The sequence below is a fragment of the Protopterus annectens genome, chromosome 10.part0, assembly GCF_019279795.1.
Source record: "Protopterus annectens isolate FY-2018-M chromosome 10.part0, PAN1.0, whole genome shotgun sequence".
Taxonomy (NCBI): Eukaryota; Metazoa; Chordata; order Ceratodontiformes; family Protopteridae; genus Protopterus; species Protopterus annectens.
This window is the reverse complement of record NC_056744.1, coordinates 1489964723-1489981873: the sequence shown is the minus strand read 5'-3', so window position 1 is coordinate 1489981873 and position 17151 is coordinate 1489964723.

Below are 17151 nucleotides of genomic sequence, written 5' to 3'. Positions count from 1 at the left end.
ACTATTAGTAAGCGCAAGTTGAGTTGACTTACAAACACAGGTTTAGGCACCAAGCCCTTCAGAGCTTTCATGCCAACAGAGAGAGACAGAGAGCAAGTGAGAGACAGGGGCTGAGCTCTAAAAGGGCAATGCTAGGCAACAAAAAATAAACATTCACTCCTTGACATAAAAAATACACACACCATAAAACAAGGAGGAATGGAGGGAAGGAGTAGCTATTGCAGCACTGATCACGTACATCTACTGTTATGGTAAGGTTACTTGCACAACTATACTATGTACATCATATTGACAACTGCTGCACTAGCCTTAGCTATATGGCTAGGTTACCCTAGCTTACTATATTTGGCAGATGGAGGGGGAATGGTCCAGGAACCCTTTGAGAATGGTCCCAGCAAAGCTGGATCTAGACCTACAGAAGGAGTCAAGCTTGTAATGCCTTGTAAATGTACGTGCAGAAGACTAAGTTGCTGCTTCTAGAATGTTTCTAGAATCCAACCCTTTCCAAAAAGCAATGGATGAAGCCAAGGCCCTACTAGAGTGGGCTTTGACCCTGCCTTGAAAACTTTTGTTGTGATGAGTATAATAAAAGTAATAGCCTGAGACAACCAGTTGGAAATAGTCTGTTTTGACACAAGTTGTGCCTTCTTATGAACAACTGATTAAAGGATCTGAAAGACTTAGTTTAAACTTAGTACCCGAGTTGTCTGTGGACATTCAAGGTATGGAATATCCTTTCTCACTCATTTTTAAGTTCAGTAAAGAAAATGGGGAAATGGATAGTTTGGCTTAAAGAAAACTAGGATACCACTTTATGCCTACAAGAAGGATTAACTGTCAAAGAAACAATAACATGATTTAGACTCACCATAACAGCTTGCAACTCACTCTTTATGCAGAGGTCAGAGCAATCAGTAAAACAGATTTCCATGTTAAGAATGACAAGCCAGACAGATTAGCTGGCTCAAATGAGGTTGAAATGAAGGAAGTGTTAGCTTCTGTACCACAAAATTAAGATCCTGAAGAGGGGCCACCTTTTTTCTTGGAGGTCTTTTATGCAAAATCCATTTCAAAAATATTTTGACATGAGAATGCATTGAAAGAGGAGGATCCAGGGGAAGGTATGCTGAAATGGCCAATAAGTGAACCTTAATGGAGAAGTAAGAAAGGTCATAAGATAATAACTCTCACAAATATTATAAAATCAGAGAATAACTAGCCCTGAATGGGTGCTAGTTGTGTTACTGGTACCAACTAGAAACATTTTTTTCATTTCCTAATATATGGACTATCATGCCTCCATTCGTACCTGCTGCATGTCCTCAGTAAATACGTGTCTCAAAGGAATTAAGACCTAATCATCATGGCAGTTAGATGAAAATGACTGAGGATGAGGTGCATCAAACACTCCTGATTTTGTGTGAGTTGACCAATTCTGTGAGGAAACTTGCGGAAATTGCCCCTGGCCATTTCTAAAATAAGGGAGAACCACTGTTGTCTGGGCCAGAATGGAGTTACCACAATGATCTGGGGGTATAGTTTTTGAATCATCAGAATTACACTGTATATCAGAGAAAGGTGTGGAAAAGCATACAGGAAAATTCCTGTCCAAAGAAAGGAAAATGATTCTGACTTCCAGGCCTTCCTGCACGGAGTCTTGGAGCATAATATTGCCAGCTGACTACTCAGAGAGGAGGTATATAGGTTTATTTGAGGGAATCCCCCCACACAGATGGATCAAATCTTAGAAAACCACATACATCTAGTTTCCATTGCTAAGAGTTTGCCCTTGTCCTGCTCAGATTGTCTGCCATACAGTTTTGATCAGACGGAATGTAAAATGACTGCAGAGACGTTATAACCCAAGCTAATATAGCTAGTTTGCAAAAATGGTACAACCTGATTCCCCCTTGCTTGTTGATGTACTACATGACTGTGGTATTGTCTTTAATAAGTGAAAGAGGCCCAGGGGACACAAGATGATTCAGAGAGTTGAGTGCCTTAATCAGGGCAAGCACCTCTTTTATATTTATGTGCTTACATTTGTTCTTGAAGTTCCTCACACCTTGCACGTTTATCCCTCCTAAAACTGCTCCCCAATCAAAGTTTGAAGATTCTGTGGTGACTGTCTACTTTGAAGAAGGGAGGGAAAAGGGGAGACCTGTATTTAGAAAAAAATGCTGTCTCTACCTACTGATATCTCTTCTGACAACCCCAACTCTTGGATTTGAAAAGACAAATGATGTTGGTGCTGGACAAAAGAGACTTCATATACCCTTGTAACTTTGTCATGTAACATGTTGCCAGGCTTACCATGATAATTATAGAGACCAAAAGACCCAAAGTCCTGAGATATTCCCTCTCAGCCTGAGTGGAAAACCTTAGAAATATATATATATATATATATATATATATATATATATATATATATATATATATATATCTGTATAGATCTATCTTAGTCTTTGGAAAAAAGCTCTTTGAACTGAGGTGTCCTGCTGTTAACATAAGAATACAATAATGTATGAAGGAGGCAAAAAAGACTTCTGAATGTTCTCTAAGAATTGTAATAAAACTTTCCAATCTACCAATGTACCCCCCCCCCCAAAGAAGAAACAAGTCATTGACAAAATGCACATACCAAAACACATATTCAGAAAATTCATTAGAAGACAGTATATAGTCTTTCTCCTATTTAGCAAGTGCTAGGTTGGCACAGCTATTGGCACATGCTGTTTCTTCTATGGGGGGGGGGGGTACATTGGATAGATTGGAAAGTTTTATTACATTTTTGGGGAACTCTACTAATTTTCTAAGATTTACATATGAACACTCTTCACACCAGATTGATTTTCTTGATGTTACTGTCAATAAAGTTGACTGCCAAAAGGTGAAGACAAGCTTATACAGGAAATCAGTTCATAAAAATAATTTACTACATAGGGAAAGTATGCACCCTAGGCATATTCCATGCAATAATGAAGGGACAGTTTTACAGGATCATGCGTCTACATAATGAAGATTATCAGCTACAGATAACTTTAAATGAATTGAAATTTGAATTTCTGAGCAGGGGATACAAGGAACATGAGATTAATTCCGTACTGATGCAGTATGGGGTGAGAGAGAATAAATGTAAACCTTTTTTTGGTGAAAGGGTGGTTGATATAGAACCAACTTTGACTCATATTTCTCATAGAACAATGTTCTCCAAGTTTCCTATATCTTTCTCTAGTAATATTGATCCTGTTTGTGACACTATTAGGAAAAATTGGAATATTTTGAACACTATAGATGAGTTAAAAGCCATCATAGATACAGTTCCCCACTTTACTTTTAAGAACAAGAGGTCACTAAAGAGGCACTTATGTTATAATACACTTAAGTATACAGAGCGGTTACCTTCTGATCGGATGGGTACATACACATGTAGAAATTGTTCAGCATGTAAATATATTCACACTGGGGCTTTTTATAGACACCCCACTGAAAATTTTAAAATAGAACTCAGCTTTCATGCTGACTGTAGGACTAGCAGTTTAGTGTATTTTTGTTTTTGTATTGTTTGCCACATGTTCTATATTGGAAAAACCTTTTAAAGATAGGATACTAGAACATTGCAGGGACATAAGGAATTCTAAGGAAAATAATGCATTAGCACAGCATGTGCTTTGTTGTGGCATGGAACATAGTTTTAAATTTATGGTTTTAGAATTAATAAATATAGGTGTTAAATGGGTGACATTAGGAATTTAACAGAGACTGCTGAACAGAACTGGATACTGCTTTTTCAGGCAGATAAACCTCCAGGTCTCAATGGAGCTACTTCATTGAAGCCATTTCTTAAGAGACTTACACTTAAACACTGAGGTTCTTTCTTCTTCTTCTTTTTTTTTTTTTTTGTTCAGTTTTACCATTGGATGAGTATTTATATCAACCACCCTTTCACCAAAAAAAGGTTTACATTTATTCTGTCTCTCACCCCATGCTAGATTTGTGTATTTGTATACTGCTTACAGGGAAAAAAAAAACAAAAAACAAAATGCTCTCATGTCTGATTGGTTGCCCAACCTTCTTTTGCTGCTTACCTAGGAAGGTTGATTTATTGATGAGAAGATCTACTGCATACCTAATCTATTAGATGTGCGCCGAAGATTGATAGTCACATGTACTATATGTTACATCAGCATATTATCAATGATCTGTAATTTAATCAGTCTGAATTTCTCTTATTTAGAATTCCTATAGTCTGGGATTATTCATGGTCCTTATGTAACACTCTGGTGATTAGCTAAACGTTATAGTTAGATCTGGTTTAGCTTCATTGAGTAATACTTATCCAGAAGGTCCCTACTATAGTTCAGATGCTGACTTTATCACATCCAACAAGTGGAAACATGAAGAAATGCTTAATTCCTAAGACGGGTAATTTACAATAACCTTTTACCTGACCCATTGAGTCCGCACTTTAATGAGTAGTACTTAGCCTTCAATACTTTTATCACGCTGACAAAGTTAAGATACAGGAAACAAAATCATATGAGATGGTCTTAAAAGGTTTAACATTTATGTACATGTATAAATTAGACAGCATACTCCGGAAGTAACTCGATTAAGATAGAAACTCTATTTCATAAAGGAATGGGTTAGATAAAGTCTTCTGCCAACTATTACTTAAAGTTGAATATAATGAGATAATTAACTAAATGTATTCACCCTGCAAAACACTGCTAATAGTTGCTATCTCTGTTCACATTTATCGTCCAAATGTATTATACTATTTTAGCTAAATCTTTAATTATCTTTACATACATTACTACCTTTGTTAACACTCCCTACATAACTAGTGATTACTTTTAGGCAAGAGCTGAGTAGATATGCTAAGTAGGGTACTTAATGACGACAGTTGAAATTGTATTAATAATGTACATAGTTTGTAAATATTGTTTTTTTTTTTTTTTTTGTGAACTTCTCAACCCCCTTAATAACTCTTTTAGTCCTTTTATCTTTACTTTTATCTCTCTCAAATCAACTGGGTTAGGTGGGTTGGCACAGGGACAGGTTTGAGAGAGTTTAGTGCTGCTTTTCCAACTAAAGATACACACATACCCAACTTGACAATGACCTATGAGCCACATAATTATTTCCCCTTTCTTTCTTTATCTTATACCCAACTTCACTTGAATCACAGTTTATTATAAACATGGACAATAAATGGAAAGTAATACCCTGGAATGTTAGAGGACTCCAGGACAAAAGCAAAAGAAACATTTTAATGCACCTCCTACTAAAATCAAAAGCAGACGTTTCATATATTCAAGTATCACATATGTTAGATGATGACTGGACCAAAGAAAAAAATAGGAAATGGATAAAAGACATTATATCAGCGGGTAATAGCTCTAACTCCAGAGGGGTGGCAATCATTATCAAAAACTCATTTAAACCTACTATATTAGACAAAGGTTCAGAAAAATAAGGTAGGTGGTGCTACTTCTTGTGCCTAATCCCACCACTTACCAAACCAATACTGTTCTTAAACCTATATGGTCCTAGTTGAGGACAACATCAATTTATTTTGAAAATATATAACCTTTTATTAAAATTCCCAAATCACCACTTTATTCTGGGGGAATTGGAATGATGTAATTAATCCTAATATTGACCGTTCTAATAAATCCAAAACTTTCAATTCACATGCTTCACTTGCATTGCTGGATCTAATCTCGGACTTTAATCTGATTGACCCTATATCTTTTGAAGAAGTCACATAGAATAGCAACAACTACACATACTTTTCAAGGTGCCATAACTGCTGGTCATGGATAGACTTTTTTTAATATCTGAAGCACTAATGAACTGGCAAATAAAATATGTGGATGAACCAAGATTTTTCTCGGATCACTCTAAAATCACTTTGTTGATAAACCTTAATCAAAATTCACTCTCCCATCGCAATGGATTTAAGTGGTCCCTTAATAACAAAATCTTACTCAACTCAGTAGTAAAAGAAGAGATAGTCTCTGTCCTACTGGAGTGTGCAAATTATCCCAGAAACTCAAGTATCCCATATGACATTCAATGGGCGGCATGCAAAACTATCCTTAGAGGTATATTCATCCAAAAATCTACCTTTCTCAAAAATAAAAGGAAAGAAAAGGAGAATGGTCTCATGTCTGAAATTAGAGAACTAGATAAGAAACTCCAAGAGAAACATTCCCTAGATTTGGAAAATGATATGATTAATAAGCAAAGGGAATTATTCAACTTACACCAATACAACTACTCCCTACAAGAATTAAAGTTTATCACTAAACATTCTGAATGGACACAGACCCCCTCTAAGGCTCTAGCTAGATTAATCGAGAACAAACAATCCTCTCCCAGGATAACCCTTATTAGACACCAAGGTATATTATATAAATCAGACTCCCAGATAATCAACTTATTTCATCAGATATACTTGAAAATATATACTAGCTATGATAATCAAATCCCATCCTCAGAGATAGGAAATTATATCAATAACATCACTTTTCCTAAATTAAATGAAAAGCAGAAAGAAATTTTATTTGCGCCTTTGAGTCAATCAGAAATAATAAAAGCCATTGATAGCCTCAAAGCAGGGGAAAGCCCCAGGCCCTGATGGATACTCCCCAGACTTCTATAAAACATTTAAAGATACCTTAGCTCCCATTTTATTAAAACTATTTAACTTTATTTCTATTAATGGGATAGCAGACCTTTATATTAATCACTCCAAGACAATTCTAATCCCCAAAAATAACTTGGACAAATCAAACATTAACAACTACAGGCCAATCTCTTTAATGAATATTGATATCAAAATGTTATCTTCTGTATTAGCTGAAAGGCTTAAAAAGGTAATCCCTTCCCTCATTTCTAAAGATCAGGCAGGTTTCATGCCCAATAGACATACATGGGATAACACATTAACCATAGAGACCATGATCAACATTACCAAGAAAGACAAAAATCCAAGATATGCCATGATTCTGGATGCATGTAAAGCATTTGATAGGGTTAACTGGGAATATCTATTCACAGTTCTATTACATTATGATATACCTTTAAATGCTATTAATACTATTAAAACTTTATATAATAGTGCCTTTACATCCCTATATATCAACAAGAAATATCCGTTGCCAATAAAAATCTCTAATGGAACATGCCCCCTATCTACCCTTCTTTTTAACCTTTATTTAGAACCTTTCTTTCTATTCTTACTACAGAAAACACACCATTCAATACCCAAAATATTACATACAAAAATAAGTCTGACCACCTCTGCTGATGACTTGAACCTATATTTTGAAAATCCCATATTAGACACGAAGAAGATAATCACAACCCTGAATACCTTTACATATATTTCGGATTATAAGCTTAATCAAGATAAATCTTGTATCTTCCCAATTAATCCCTTAGCACACAAAGATAATGTTTTTATAGACTCTCCATTTCACATAATATATGCCTTTAAATATCTAGGGATTAGCTATGACCATGCCACACCTTCTGTACTACACGCCCAACTTAACAAAATTATGGTCAACTATATCCCAAGATATGTCCAGATGGCAACAGCTGAAACTCCCTATGCTCTCTAAAACATCCATTATTACGATGAATATCCTCCCAAAGATTCTTTATTTCTTCCATGCATCTCTTTCCTTCATTCCCAATCTATTCTTCTCGAAATTACATAAGGCATTTGCAAAATTTATATGGTACCCAAAATCAGTCAAGACTTACACTTCCAAAAGATAAAGGGGGTCTTGGTATACCAGATCTACAAATTTATTACAGAATTTTACATGCTAATAGACTAATTAAAATTGCTAATCACAAACCAAACGCTCAAACGTGGTCCCCTCTCTGGGTCAATATGTGGTTTAACCACGTCTTAAACAACGTTAACCCCAAAGCTCTTCCCTTTATAGACACAATAGTTCTTAAGAAATTAAAACTGCATCATATCCTAAAGGAAAAAATAAAATCCTTTCAGGAACTAGTTAAATCTGTTAAACTGGAAAAAGCACTCCTCCTATTACAGCCTATTCATCTAAACCATAATCTCATGCTGAATAGAATTATGATTATTTATACAATTACCCTCAAATCAAAGAATATATCGTATGGGATATCCATGAGTACAGGGATTTATCACTCAAAAAATTAAGAGATACCCTAAATTTGTCTAAAAATATATCATAATTCTATGTCAGTTAAGGGAGCTTTGTGCCTCTCTGCCTTATGCTCTCATTATAAATGAAGTAGATCTCAATCAGGTCTCTAAACTAATGGAAATTTTAACCACTAACAAGGGCATGTTATCCCTAGCATACAAGTATATCAATTCAACACTTCACCAAGATAATTTCTTATTTGCAGACTATTGGAACCAGCAAGGATCAAACTTAACAGAAAGAAAATAAATTATCTGCTATTAAATCTACTCTTTCTTTCTCCCCTTTCAAGAAACTTATTTACACCAAATTCATGATCACCAATAATCTATACTTCACGCCGGTCCACTTAAACAAATTTAACCTGAATATTTCAACTGCATGCCCCTGCTGTTCCTACCCTCAAGCTGACATTATACATATTCTATGGTTTTGTAGATACTCCCAGACCATTTGGTGCTCACACAAGGTGAAATTAGATAAAATGGGATACCACAAATCAACTCTCTCATGGGAGATGGCACTTTTACATATCTCAAATAATTCTTCAAAATTTAAATCTCACATCCTAATAATTTTCTGTTCACTAGTCAAATTCTGCACTACCAAACACTGGGTAGATCATACTAAGATGTCATGGAGTGGCTTCAGGAACATGGTGGTTACATACATAACTTCACAAAAACTTTTAATAACAAGTCCCACAAAACGCACCTATTTTTAGAAGTTCTGGAATACTCTATTTGAACTTTTATCTGATAATTATTTTTTTTTTCTGTACAGATAGTGGCTATCTCCAAGAACCATTCCTATGTGTATTCTAGGTAACTTTTTGTTTCCCTCTCACTTTGCCTTTTTGGCGTGTGGCTCAGAATAAGGTATTCATATCTTTCTTCATTTATTTAAAATTATGAAATTGTATTCATAGGCAATGTTTTCTAGCTTTAGTGAAGTTTCTATTTGATTATTTAAATATATTTCAATTATTTTGTCCAGGGGTTTAGCCCAAAGCAGCACTTTGCACATATTGTAGATAAGTATTTTTTTTGTATGTTATCCTCTGTATTGAATACTCATGTTAATCTGCATCTCTCTTGTGTTATGTTCTGTTTTGTTTGTTGTATATGAAATGGAATTTAATAAAAATTCAATTTGAAAAAATAAATAAATAAAACAGTATGTAAATACTTCTATCTAGTGGTCAAAAGATAAACCACATCCAAAAAATACATAAAGTGTAAATTTGTAATAGTCTAACTGAATGTCAATATAAAACATAAAAAAGCATAAAATGCTGTAACCATATAGCACCAATACCTAACTATTGTAGTGAATCTACATAAAAGCACAATAAATTATTTTTTACAGTGCAATACAAATTTACTATAATTTGATGTTAATATACATTTTAACCAACAGGTTGTAAAATCACAGTTTAGCTGCTCAAAGTTTTAAAAGAGGGGCAATGCTAATATACTCGTTGAGCCCAGGTGGTCTCCCAGAATCAAGGGTAACCTGCCAAAAAAGTTCCCGGTACTCAAGGTGAGCCTCCCAAGAGCCACCCCTGATGTCCATAGGAACTTGCTCAACCACACAAAATACAAAATGAGCACCAGGACAAGTCAAGGTGTGCTTATACAAGGAATTTTTCTCATTAGATGTCCTGATGTCACAGTAGTGCTCATATATAAGCTAACTCAATCTACGCTCCATTTCCCCTGTGTAGAATGCCTGGCATAGTGATCAGGAAGCCAAATAAACAACTCCGTTGGTGTTACAGTTGGAAAAAGCACTACTAATGACATCACTCCCCCTACTTTGAATGCGTACTTTGTCACAGTCAACAATGTGCACACACTGTGCACAGGCACTGCACTTGAAGGTACCAAATTTCTTACGTTTAGTCTCTCTGACAGGTACATGTGACTCAAACAGGTCCTTAAGATTCCGGACCTTCCTAAATACAAAGTTCAAGGGTTCTTTTCCCAAGGTAGTCAAATCAGTGAAATTAAGGAATTTCTCCCATTCCCTGTTAACAGTGTCTTACTTTCGGCTTTTCCCGGTTAGGGGTCGCCACAGTGGAACTCTGGTCCACTCATGATTGGCAGTGGATTTTTATGATGCCGAGTTGCCAGCCCAACGCCCAACCTTCAAAGAAGTCACGTCCATTCACGCTTGCACCTACCTGCATGTCTTTAATGTCACTCGACCATGGGGAGGACATGCAGACTCCACACAGAAGGCGCTCCAGCCGAGAATCAAACAGGAGAACTTCTTGCTGTGAGGCGACAACGTTAACTGCTGTACCACCACAGCTGTACAATAGTGTGTCTTACTAAAGGGACATTACCCCCAAAATCCATGGGAAAAATCCTATTAATCAGTTTATCATCATACACTGGTTTAGTAACTGAGGTCTCTAGAGGGCCTCTCCCTAACAAGGAAAAATAGAGGTCCATTCTCTTAGATAGTACTTCCCCCTTAAGCTTTTTCACCAAATGCTGGGGATATCTCCTTTCATAAAAAATCTTTCCATTGTATCATATTCAAGTTCAAAGTCATCGTTGTTGGAAGTCAAACGGCTCACCCTAATAAACTGTCCCTTTATAAGTCCTATTTTTTATGTAAAGGGTGTGCACTATTAAAATGTAAGTATGAATTGGAGAAGGTCTCTTTACGGTATACAGTAGACTTAAATCCATGGCCAAGCTTATGAATACTCACATCAAGGTAGTCCATTCTGTCATAGGCAACCTTGTGAGTAAATGCCAAGAAATTAGTGGTATTACCAAGAAAGTCCATAAATCTCACAAGTTGGTCCTCAGTATCTGTCCAAAAAAGACAGATGTCATCCAAAAACCTCTTATAAAAGGATCAATATCCCCTAAACTCAGAACTCAGCACAAACGTTCTTTCCCATCGTGATAGGATAATGTTGGCATAGGTGAGAGCACAGTGGGCTCCCATTGCCATGCCTGTGACCTGTTGGAAAAATTCACCAGCAAAAAAAAGGAAATTATTTTTCAACACAGTCTCCATCAAGCATAATATTACATGTAAGTGGTGAGAACTAACACCCTTTTCTACCAAGGCTTCTTCCAGCCATTCTAGACCTATTTTGTGGGGAATAACAGAGAAGAGATCCTTAATGTCAATAGTAACAAACAACATACTCTCAGTGTTTAAATTGTGATCAATACACCTGAGAAATTCCCACAAATCTTTAAGGATGTCGTTCTCAGTTCCCGACACAGCTTTGAGTGTTAGGCCTACATATTTGTCCAGAGGGGTGGTTTTGGAGCCTTCAGCTGAGACAATAGGTCTCAAGGGGGGGTCGGTATGGTCCTTACGGACCTTGGGGATACCAAAAATGCTAGGTACCCTAGACCTAGTGTTAACAACATAGGTCTGTGTCTCCACATCAACAAGTCCTTCAAGTAATAAATCCTGAAGTAGTAAATCAATCTTCTGGTGGGCAATATTGATTTCATTCCTTGACACATGAGTGTAAGTACAGGTGCCACCCAAAAGGTCCAACATTTTAGCTTCATAATTGATTTAAGTCCATAATAACTGCACCCCCCTTTATCAGGTTTCATAACCCGTGTGTTTTTGTCTCTCCTCAAATGCTCAGCAATAGCTCTTTCCTCTCTACTAAGGTTAAAACTGCATTTGTGTGTAGGCATTGTAGTCCTAAGTTCCCTTTCAACAACATCCTCAAAGTTAGCCAACTGAGGGTGGAAAGGAGGGTTAAAGACACTTCTTCTCCTAGGCTTATCACTCTTAACAGCACCACAAGTGTTATTAAATGTCAATTCTAAATTGACCTTACGTACAAATGTTTTAAGGTCCAAAATTAGTTTTGTCAAGTCACACCATCTGTTAGGTACAAAATTAAAACCTTTTGAAAAAAGGTTAAAATGCTCAACAGTAAGATTGATGTTACTGTAGTTAAAAATATGGTAAACTCCACAAGTGTGTTTAAAAATGTCAGCTGTAACAATGTGTGAGAGAGAATCAGAACCTGCCTTTTCCACGACCAACCCGTTTACCTCCACGAAAGGAATGTTTGTGGTTGTAGTAGTGTAAATTCTGGTTTCTAAGTCTCTCAGACCTCTGGGGAATCTGCTGCCCCTGGGAGTCTTCTTCATCTATGGGTTCACCTAGATTTTCATCGTTCAAAGGGTAGTCTGTGTAAGAGCCCCCACTGTCATCAGTGTGCACCATATTTCTACCCTTATTTGGTATAGGGTAACATTTTTTGTCCCTGCACTCTAAAATGTCCCTATTTAACTTCTTAATTTTTCTTTTAACCGCCAATGAACATTTCTTGTCCTCGCCCTCCAAAATATTATAGCATTTTAGTTTTTCAGCCTCAGTAGTAAACATCAAGTCACCCATAGCATGTTTATTCAAATTCTCTATCTGTGAGTTTAAATTGCCCATAGTAATCTCATTCTGTCTAATAATAAGTTTAACAACATCCAAACCACATCGGTTAAACACTTCAATTAGTTCATCAAAAATGTCAGAACTTGTATTGATGTTATTTGGAAATTTGTATACCCTTAACCCTTTGGGGACAATGCCCCTGTTAAGGCACTCCTTTAAATAGTCATTGTCAATACATAACATTTTAAACTTTGTTAGTAAATCAGATAGTCTACTTAAACACTTGTGATAACTTTCCCCTTCCCCAACAGACTCAACCACAGATTCGGTTGCATCAAAAACATATCTGGTATTTAGTCAGCTTTTTAAAGTCTCTATTGTTTACAGCCAAAGCTGTATTATTGGTAAAGTCACCTTTATTTTGTACTGCTGTCTGTTGCCTCCATCCAAAACGCCACCAGCTGAAACATTGTTAACGCCAGCAGAAACGGCACCAGAAAAAGAAAGGTTTGAACTTCCCAAGCCACGACCAGCTTGTATTTGGCTGTGGGAGGCAATACTGCCCAAATTGGTTTGCCCTCCATTATCACCATCACAAAAGGAAGCTGCAGGAGGCGACATACTTTGTAACCCTTCCTGGTTACATGGAATAGATCCACCAGATAACAAACCAGCCATCGAATGGCCGATAGGAGTTAACAGTTCCACCAGCTGAGACAGATGGCCAATAAGCCTTCTGGTTTCCCCCACATCGTCGTTCTTTTCTCCCAGAAGTGGAGGTGAGGATTCAATACTCTCCATACCTTGTACCAAAGCCAATAAAAAGAAGTTCTGTACCTACCATAACGTTCCATGTTAGTTGTCTTCATCTCGTCTTCTTTCTTGCTTGTTGGGATCGGAGCCGATCCTTGGCTCTGACTCGGCCATCTTCTATAGCTCGAGAGCTGTTTACTGGCTCAAGGCTACCCCTTATCCCATGATGCCTAGCGCTAGCTACCCAGATCTCATTTGAAATAGCTAACCCCAGCCATAGCTATGGAATGAAACCCTTCCAAACAGAGGGTTAAACCTACCTGTTATAACCTCTAAGTCAGTAGAGGAAACAAACCAAAGAACACTCAGCCAGTGAAACTTAAACTCCTCTCGGTCCAATAGGATAGGGGGATGGAGGGGGGGACGCAAGAAAGAAGGCGAGATGAAGACAACTAACATGGAATGTTATGGTAGGTACATAACTTCTTTATGTTAAGTTGTCTATCTCGCCTTCGTTTCTTGCTTGTTGGGACAGCGTCCCTAGCACCTACGATCCTGGGTGGCTCATTGGAACAGACTCTTCAGAACAGTAGAACCAAAGTTAGCTCTACTCCTGGAGACCATGTCTAACTTGTAATGAGAAATAAAGGTATGAGGATTTGCCCACGTGGCAGCGGCACAGATAGAGTCCATGGGCAACCTAGACTGGAAGGCTACAGAGGTGGCCAAAGCCCTAGTAGAATGACCTTTCAGTTTGGTACACAATTCTTTGTTTCTTAGTTGATAGATGAAGGTAATAATGTGAGACAACCACCTGGACAGGGTCACTTTGGAGACTGGAAGACCCTGTTTGCCCCTAGCATAGGAAAGGAAAAGTTGATCCGACTTTCTAATATCCTTCGTTCTATGCAGGTAAAAACGCAATTGTCTATGAACATCCAAAAGGTGTAATTTGCATTCTGCCTTGTTGGTGTAGTTGGTTTAGATTATTTTCTGAGCAGACTTTTGGAAGGAAGGAGGGATTAGTTCTCAGAGCAACCCTGTCCTTATGAAAAACTAAGTACGGAGGATGAACACTTAGTGCTTGAAGTTCCGAGACACGTCTGGCTGAGGTAATAGCTACCAGAAAGAGAGCTTTCCAAGATAGAAACTTAAAGGAGCAGGATGCTAACGGTTCAAAAGGGGGCATAATCAAGGAGGTTAGTACTAAATTAAGGTCCCAAGGAGGAGGGGGATCTCTCACTGGGGGCCTAAGGAGACTAGTCCCTCTGAGAAAAGCTTTACACAGCTTATGAGACATAATGTTTAAATTAGAAAACCCGACATGAAAGTTAGAGATGGCCGCTAGTTTAACCCTGATTGTGGCAGAAGCGGACCCAAAATGAAAAAGCTCTGTTAGGAACGCCAAGATTTCATGAACTGGGGCTGAAAAGGGATCTATATTCCTAGCCTCTGTCCAACAAGAGAAACGTTTCCATTTGCTAGCATACGTCTTCCTAGTAGCAGATTTGTGAGAGGAGACAATAATCTCACGCACAGCCGGGGAAATGCTGGGAAGCCTGGCTAGGGTTGGAATTGGATCAACCAAGCTGTGAGCTGAAGGGTTTGGAGGGATCGATGCAGCTCTCCTGATTGATGAATCAGCAGGTCTGGAATAGGACCCAGAGTCCAGGGCTGCTCGAGGAGGTAACGGTGCAGGAAAGGAAACCAAATCTGTCGAGGCCAGTAAGCAGCAATGAGGATCATTTTGCAACCCAATGATATAGCTTTCTGTATGAGTTTGGGTATAAGAGGGAACAGCAGGAAGGCATAAAGAAGTCCCTGAGGCCAATCGTGGACTAGAGCATCTCTGGGTGGGTGACTGGGAAGCGGTAAAAGGGAAAAGTAGTTGCTGCATTTGCTTTTGAAGGGAGTGGCAAACAGATCGCAGCAAGGCTGTCCCCATTTGGGGAAGATCAGATCCGCAACTACCTGATTCAGAGACCACTCGTGAGGCATGAGAATAGCTCTGCTGAGCCTATCCGCTTTGACGTTGGACTTCCCAGGTATGTGCGTCACAATCAGAAATCATTGGGAGGAAATCGCCCACTGCCAGAGTCTGAGTGCTTCTTGACATAGGAGGTAGGACCTGGTTCCACCCTGCTTGTTGATGTACCACACTACTGACATGTTGTCCGTTTCAATTGCAATGGTCCCGGAAGTGAGGGAGTCCTGAAGTGCTTGCAATGCTAGGAGCACGGCTCTCATCTCCAAGACATTTATGTGCAGATGGTACTCGTGAGGCTGCCAAGTGCCTTGGACTGTCCTGCCCTGATAATGCCCCCCCCCACCTATCAGCGAGGCATCCGTGGTCACTGTGGCAACTGGAGGAGGCTGGATGAATGGTCTGCCCTGAGACACTAGTGGGGAGACCATCCACCAGGAAAGGTGCCTTTTGCATGTTTCTGTAATCACGATCATGTGAGACATGGGGAGCTGTTCAAAGGACCATTTTGTGAAGAGAAGCCACTGAAGGATTCTCATGTGAAAACGGGCCAGAGGTATCAGAAGAATTGCCGCTGCCATAGATCCCAGAGTTTGAAGGACCAACCTGACTTGTACCCTTTTGCATTGCATGAGGATATGAACTTGCTGCCAAATCATGGCCAGCCTGTCTGGCGGTAGCCTTGCGGACATACTTCTTGTATCTAAATCTGCTCCTATATAGGTAATAGATTGACAGGGCAACAAGGCAGATTTTTCGAAATTTATAGTAATGCCTAGCTGGGCGCAAATTGTGATTATATAGTCCCTGGCTTGAAGGAGTTGATGCCTGGTAGTAACAGTAAGGAGCCAGTCATCTAGATAAGGAAACACCTAGAATCCTTGACACCTCAGGTGAGCCGTGACTACTGCCATGCATTTGGTGAACACCCTGGGGGCTGTGATGAGACCAAAGGGCAGAGCTCTGAACTGGTAATGACTGGCTCCCAGCCGGAAGCGAAGGAATCTCCTGGAGCACCTGTCCATTTTGATGTGATAGTACGCATCTTGAAGATCTATTGAGCACATCCAATTGTCCTGACCCAAAAAGGGTAGAATGGACTGTAGCGTGACCATCCAAAACCTTGTTCTTTGAACAGACTTGTTTAGTCTGCTGAGATCCAGTATTGGTCGCCAGTCCCCTGTCTTTTTTGGTACCAAAAAGAACCTTGGGTAAGTTCCAGATCCGAGTTGGTCTGCCGGGACTTCCTGGATGACTCTTTTTTTCTAGCAGTCTTGAAACTTCTATGACTGCTTGGGCCCTCAGATTGGGTGGAACATCTGGAAGGGATTTGCTTGATGGTAAGGGAGGTTGAAAGAAGGGAATTATATAGCCTCTGGATATGATTGAGTGTACCCATTTGTCTCGTGTTAGGTTTTGCCAGGCTTTTGGGTACAGTGAAAGTCTTCCCCTGACTGCCTCCAGAGGCGGGCAGCTGGGCACCCTTCAGGGATGCTGGAAGGGCTTGTTAGACAAGGATTCTCTGCTGCCCTGGTTCTGCGGACCTCCTCTGCCCTGAGGACAGCATCTGTTCTTGTTGTTTCCTCCTCTGCCCCTGAAGGAAGAATCACTATGTGTGTTAGGCGAGGCTCCCTGGGATTTCCGAAACCACATTTTACCCCTCTTCTGACCTTTGGAATATGGTCTGGAAGGAGTGGAAAAACAGACTCCCATGGCAGAGAGAGTCTTGCCTTCCTGTTCACACCTAGTGAGAGTGTCTTTCACCTGTGGTCCAAAAAGAAATGAACCATCAAAGGGAGTGTTGGTGAA